This window comes from Tamandua tetradactyla, chromosome 11 (assembly GCF_023851605.1).
Source record: "Tamandua tetradactyla isolate mTamTet1 chromosome 11, mTamTet1.pri, whole genome shotgun sequence".
NCBI classification, from domain to species: Eukaryota; Metazoa; Chordata; class Mammalia; order Pilosa; family Myrmecophagidae; genus Tamandua; species Tamandua tetradactyla.
The window spans coordinates 1,891,953-1,897,952 of NC_135337.1; the positions used below are offsets into that span (position 1 = coordinate 1,891,953).

The following is a 6,000-nucleotide window of genomic DNA, read 5'->3' on the forward strand; positions in this document are numbered from 1 at the left end:
AGTATGGGTCTTCGAAATACTTGGCTTGCACTTCCCTGGAAGCCTCTCCCATATTTTTTTCTAGTGTCTTTTCCATTTTCTATTTGTTGCCCAACCTCTATGAAAGTTTCTTCTCAGGAAAAGATCTGTCATCAGTTATTCACACCTTGTCACAAATTTGGACCAATATTTTACATCTCCCCAGAGGGTATGCTCTTTAAGATTTTCCTCTAAATATGTTTTGCCTGTTTCTAGGGGAATTTAAGCTCTAGTCACACAGCAGTGGGATTAGTATTTACTGGGCAGTAACCCTCGCTGGTACCCCTGATACTCTACCAAGCCAGCAGCTTTGCTGCTCTTCCATGTAAGGCTGGCTCTTCCCATAAACTGTTCTGTAATTACCCATCTTAGATGTAGCCAATAAGTCTGAACGATCCCAACTTAAAGCTCCATGGATGGGAAAGAGGAAGCAATTTCTATTTCTGCAATTAGATAGACGGTCCTAGAGAAAGGATCTGTAGAAAAGCGACTGGATATAGCCCATCTTCTTTATTTATGTAATATCTTGCCTTCAAGACACCCTCCAATGGTTCATATCTCCTAGAATTTATACACTTATGTAGTGTCTTCCAACTTTGAGTTATACCTGGCTCTGTGTGATCAGTATAATGTGGTGGAGGTGGCAATGTTTGATTTCTGAGTCCAAGCCATGAAAAGCATTGCATCTTCTGCCTAGGTATCTTGGACTTCTCAATTTATAGGATAATGGCTGTCATGTTATGATACACTCAAGCAGCCCTGTGGAAATAACCAAGTGGAGTGAAACCAAGGTTCCCACCACCAGCCAGACCAACTTGTAAGTCATGCCATTGAGCCACTTAGAAAGTAGCTCCAGCCCCAGTCAATACTTCAAACGTTGCAGTCCCACCCGACATCTGACTCCAGCCACATGAGAGACTCCCAGAGAGAACTGCTGGCTGGGTCCTTTCCAAATTCCTGGCCCACAGAGACCATGGATTCTGATGAACTATTATTGTTGCTTTAAATCGCTGTATTTTGGGGTAATTTTTCATTCAGCCTCACTCTTGGGTCTTCCAGCACTGGTCACCTACCCTGGGAATCTTGATCTGAAATTCTTGCAATGAGCTTGCTCCACAGCGAGTTATAATTTTTTTTTTAATGGGATAGAGTGTTTCAACTGAAGGCAATTTGGCCAAATGCAATTTCTTATGAAGCAAGATAGCTACTAGGATAATTTGTTGGAATATGAATAGCCTGTGTCTCGTTTCATGATATGGCTTATTTTGGCATATCATGGAAGGCATTTTCATAACCCCTTAGAAATCTCTAGGCATTTTTATCTGTTTTTCAGGATTAGAGGAGGTTGTTCTTTTATTTTGCATTTGTCTTTCTGTTTCTCCAGTGGCATACTTTTACCAAATTGTTCTTGGACTAGCTCTATTTCAACAAACTTGCTTTCAGTCATATTGTTTTTGCCTAAACCGTATATCATCATGAGACAGTAATTTTTATACCTTACCTCTCATTGATGTAGAAAACTTTAAGAAACACATTCTGTCAATTCACATAAAAAACAAAACCCTTGCGTTAGAGTGAAACAATGATGAAGAATGCAATAGGCAGCCTCTGAGAGGACCTCAATTATCCTCGGTATTCATGATCTTGTATAGTTTCTCTCCTTGAAGGATGGGGTTAATTTATCATTATGCTTTACTGAATAGAGTATGGCAGATATGTTGGAATGTGACTTCTATGATTAGGTTCATGGATTGGAAGACAAAATATCATTATGACGTAATTGTACCCAAAGAATTTATAGGTTCAATGCAATACCAATCAAAATATCAACAGCCTTCTCTGAAGAAATTTATAGAAAGACTGTGGTTCCCGTTTTGGGCAAACTCTCTCTCCATATCACTGGATTGTTCATCCCAAGGAAAGCCAGCCCTGTTATGGGAAATCTTGTGGAAAGGCCCCCCATAAAAAGATCATATAAAAATCAAGTTGGAACTGGAGAGAAGATTCAATAGTTGGATGAGTAATTGTTTTGTTATTTAAATAACAGCAAACTTCCCAAACCATGAGGGCATGTCTTGCTGGGGACAGCTGGCCCCTCAGTGCTTGCTGGTGTCCCAGACTGCACAGGCTTCTCAGTGAGTGCAGACACTGGGTCTAGGGGTGTCCTCTGTACGAAGGACCGTGTCATGCAAACAATGATGTGAGTGAATTTGGAAGCAGATTCCCCTCAGTCAAGCCTTCAGATCAGACCGCAGACCTGGCTGACAACTTGACTACAGCCTGTTGACAGAACTTGAATAGAATGTACCCATTCAAGTTGTGCCTGGATTCCTGACCCCCTGAAATGGTGAGATGAATGCTTGTTGTTTTAAATTCCTGAGTTTTAGAGTAATCTGTTACAAAGTAATAGAAAACTTAAAAAGGGGAGAAGAGCTTTGACTTCCCAGTAGTGTCCTAAAAGGTGAATCTGGACTCTTTGCTTCATTCCTTCAGTAAAATAAAGCCCTACTCCTGACTTCGTAGGAAGAAAATGGCTCAGTGTATGGATTGCTGACTCTTCCCCCTTTGTGCCCTCCCCCTCTGTTGAGTCAGTCACACTCTAGCATAAGCAGATGGTCTCCACTTCCCACTACTAAACCACCCAGTCTCTCTCTGCACCCCCCCCCACCTCCTCACTCCTTGTTTTTACTCAGAGTAGAGGAGGGATAAAGTGATCTGAATTAAAGCAAAGAGTTAATACCCATGAACAGATGCTCTTGGGAGAGATGTGACAGAATGTCCACGGGCATGTGCTGGAGCACTTGGAATCTGGCCGAAGATGTGACTGGTGCTGATCACCCAGGGTGGCGTGCAGAAGCAGGGGTGAGGGCTGCGCTCAGTGACAGCTGTGCTTTATACAGCCGGGCTTTGGGGACAACTCAAGAGGAGTCTATTCTGCTGTTTTTTGTTTGTTTGTCAGGATTAAGATTTGTCATTAGAATCTAGAATCTTTCTGGTTAGTAGTAAAAGCTGAGCTAGGACGGATTCTTTTTTTCCAGAATCACCTCTGTTCCTCATTTCCTCTGAGTTGAGTGTAGGAGGGAGAACAATTTCCAGTGAACAATTCTTGAGGGAGGGGGAAAATGCCCGCACAAGCAATACCCTGACTTCCTTTGCAAGCGTTAGAGCATATGTTTTAAGAAAAAAATAATTCCATTTGGAGTTATTGCAAAAGTAATAATGACAAAGTATTTAATAAAGATATTCAAAAGATACCCTCTCTCTGCATCCCGTCCTTAGGCCTCATGACCCTTTCACAGTCTTAGGCTGTTGAGAGCCACATAACTTAAGCCTGTCCTGGTGAAAGAGGTTCTTCATTCTTTCTTGGATATTTACGTTTTCCTATCAATGTTTTAGTGTTTTATTCTACAGATATATATTGTTCATCTACTATAAGTGAGACACGGTGCAAGTGCTAGTAGTACACAGATACACATCAGGAGTGTACGGTCTGGCCAGCCCATTGTCTCCCCATTGCATCACATCTCATCCCATCCTACCTTAATGAAGAATGCAATGGCCAAAGGTTTCCACTGGGTGGACTGTGCTGCAGTTAGGAATGCAGGACCAGAAAGGGGTCTGCTTAACCAAGCCTGGGGTTCATAATCATGAGTCCCCACAAGACGATTAGGTTCCACCACTCTCCCTCACATCCCTCTGCATTCCCCAGATTCTCTTATACTCACTTAGGCCATGTGCTGACTATGTAGTCAATAGATCACGAGCAGAAGGGATGTTTGTCACTTTTGGGACTAGATGCTAAGTATCTGCTTGTCTTCTCCATATTCTTTTTTTTCCCTCTGTGTAAAAATTGGGTGATGTCAGTGCTGCAAGAGGGAGGCAACATAAATCCCTCAGTTAGGTTTAAAGGAAAGCCACCTGCTCTAGTTTGCTAGCTGCCAGAATGCAGCACACCAGAGATGGATTGGCTTTTAATAAAAGGGGATTTATTTCATTAGTTCTTTAGAGGAAAGGCAGCTAACTTTCAACTGAGGTTCTTTCTTACGTGGGAAGGCACAGGACGGCCTCTGCTGGCCTTCTCTCCAGGCCTCTGGGTTCCAACAACTTTCCCCAGGGTGATTTCTTTCTGCATCTCCAAAGGCCTGGACTGAGCTGCGAGTGCTGAGATGAGGTACGCTGGGCTGCTTGGGTTGTGCTACGTTGCAGTCTCTCATTTAAGCACCAGCCAATTAAGTCAAACATCATTCATTGCAGCAGACACGCCTCCTAGGCGACTGCAGATGTAATGAGCAACAGATGAAGTTCACGTACCATTGGCTTGTGCCCACAGTAACAGAACTAGGCACCGTCACCTGGCCAAGTTGACACCTGAATCTAACCACCACACCACCCAACCTGTATTGGACTGCGATGCCCTTAAGAAATGAGCCTTTGCCGTATTAAGCTACTGGGATTTGTCTGTTTGTTGTGATTGTGGTTGTTATTACCCTGATGTAATAGCCTGAGCTGTTACAGTAGCTCATGGCTTGGCTTGGGTGACTGTGTCCCTTGGAAAGGGACACATGCTTGGGTGGTGATCTGGGAGTGACAACGGGTGCCCGGACTATTTATTTATTCATTTTCACAGCAGTAAATATTCTGAAGAAATCCTGAGCAACACCGATGGGTGATGTTTTACACCTTGATGAGCGTACTTCCTGACCTTTCTAAATGAACAGAAAAGCAGTCTTATAGGCAGACAGTCCTTGAGCCAGAGCCCCTGTTTGGAAGAGACTCTCAGATCAATGGAGAAAACGTAGCCCTTTCATCTTAGCACCTCCATGTTCCACATTTTGCATTTTATTAAAAGGAGAACACAAACTCTACCTTATATTTGTATCATTCTTAACATTTTTCAAAGCATATTCATATCTAGTGGCTAGTTTGACTCTCATTGGCCTCGGTAACATAAGCAGTATAGTTGTCAGCAAAACATTTTTTAAGAGATGGGGAAACTGAGACTCAAGGAAGCTATATGACTTTCCCAAAATCATACTGAGAATGGGAAATTGGTATTAGAATCTTGCCTGAATTACTACTTTGCCCCTCATCTTTAAGCAGTGTGCTTATTATGCTGCTTAGGGTTTTTCAGTAGCGTATGTAAAGTTATGGAGCAATACATATCAATTAAACTATAAGTACAGATTATTTTTATTGTTAAATTATATTATTTATATATTCATAAAGCTCACATTTGTCCAATAAATTACATTTTCCCCCAGAGCTATCACATTTATCATCTTATTTAATCCCTATAAAAAAACTTGTGAGGAAGGCCAATGCCTGTCTTACTCTTTACAGCTGTGGCAACTGAGGCCAGGGGACTTAAAGACATGTCTAGGATGGAAAGAGCCAGGACTTAAATCCACGTTGTAAAATTCCAAACCTAAAGTTCTTCCCCTCTGCCATGTAGCTTTATGACATAATACAAGAGCATCTGTTCTACAAATAATAAAATATATTTTAAAATACCCAATGAAATTAAATTCATTCGCTCAGCAAACTTCATTGTGCAGCTACCAAGTGTCTGGGTTGTTCCAGACCCTTCTGCGTCCCAAGTGCTGAGCAGAGCTCAGCCTGGCCCGTCTTATCCAGCCTGCCAATTTCCTGCCAGACAAACGGGCGGGTCTGATTCTGTCTTAGGAAGGTGCCAGCTTTTCTGGAGAAGCAGTTAATTCAAAGCCCATTCAGTTTTCCCTAAGCAATGAAAAGAACCTCCCTTCAGATGGGGGCAGAAGGTACCTGTGGGTTTTCCGTATGGGAGAACAGGAGTTGTGACTTGGGACAATCGAATTAACAGCCTGTCAAACCTTGCGTGGTCCTAGGGGCTAGGCAGGTGATGAAAATTTCCCAATTGCCTGGGTAAGTGGAGGACGCGTACACTCTCCAGGGAATACTGCAGTCAGTGTATGCTCTGCTTCTTGGTAATTCTGTGTCTCCAGA

General features: G+C 42.6%; 1 long non-coding RNA gene across 1 annotated transcript in view; it reads right to left on the bottom strand.

The window, feature by feature from the left end:
* LOC143649354 (uncharacterized) overlaps positions 1 to 5,419 on the bottom strand; it is a 66,307-nt gene extending 60,888 nt beyond the window's left edge. Inside the window, exons 1-2 of the long non-coding RNA XR_013158954.1 lie at positions 5,350 to 5,419; positions 3,744 to 3,884 (exon numbers count right to left, since the gene is read on the bottom strand). This is a non-coding gene — a long non-coding RNA (uncharacterized LOC143649354). The remainder of the gene's footprint in view (positions 1 to 3,743; positions 3,885 to 5,349) is intronic.
* Between the last annotated feature and the right edge of the window lie 581 nt (positions 5,420 to 6,000).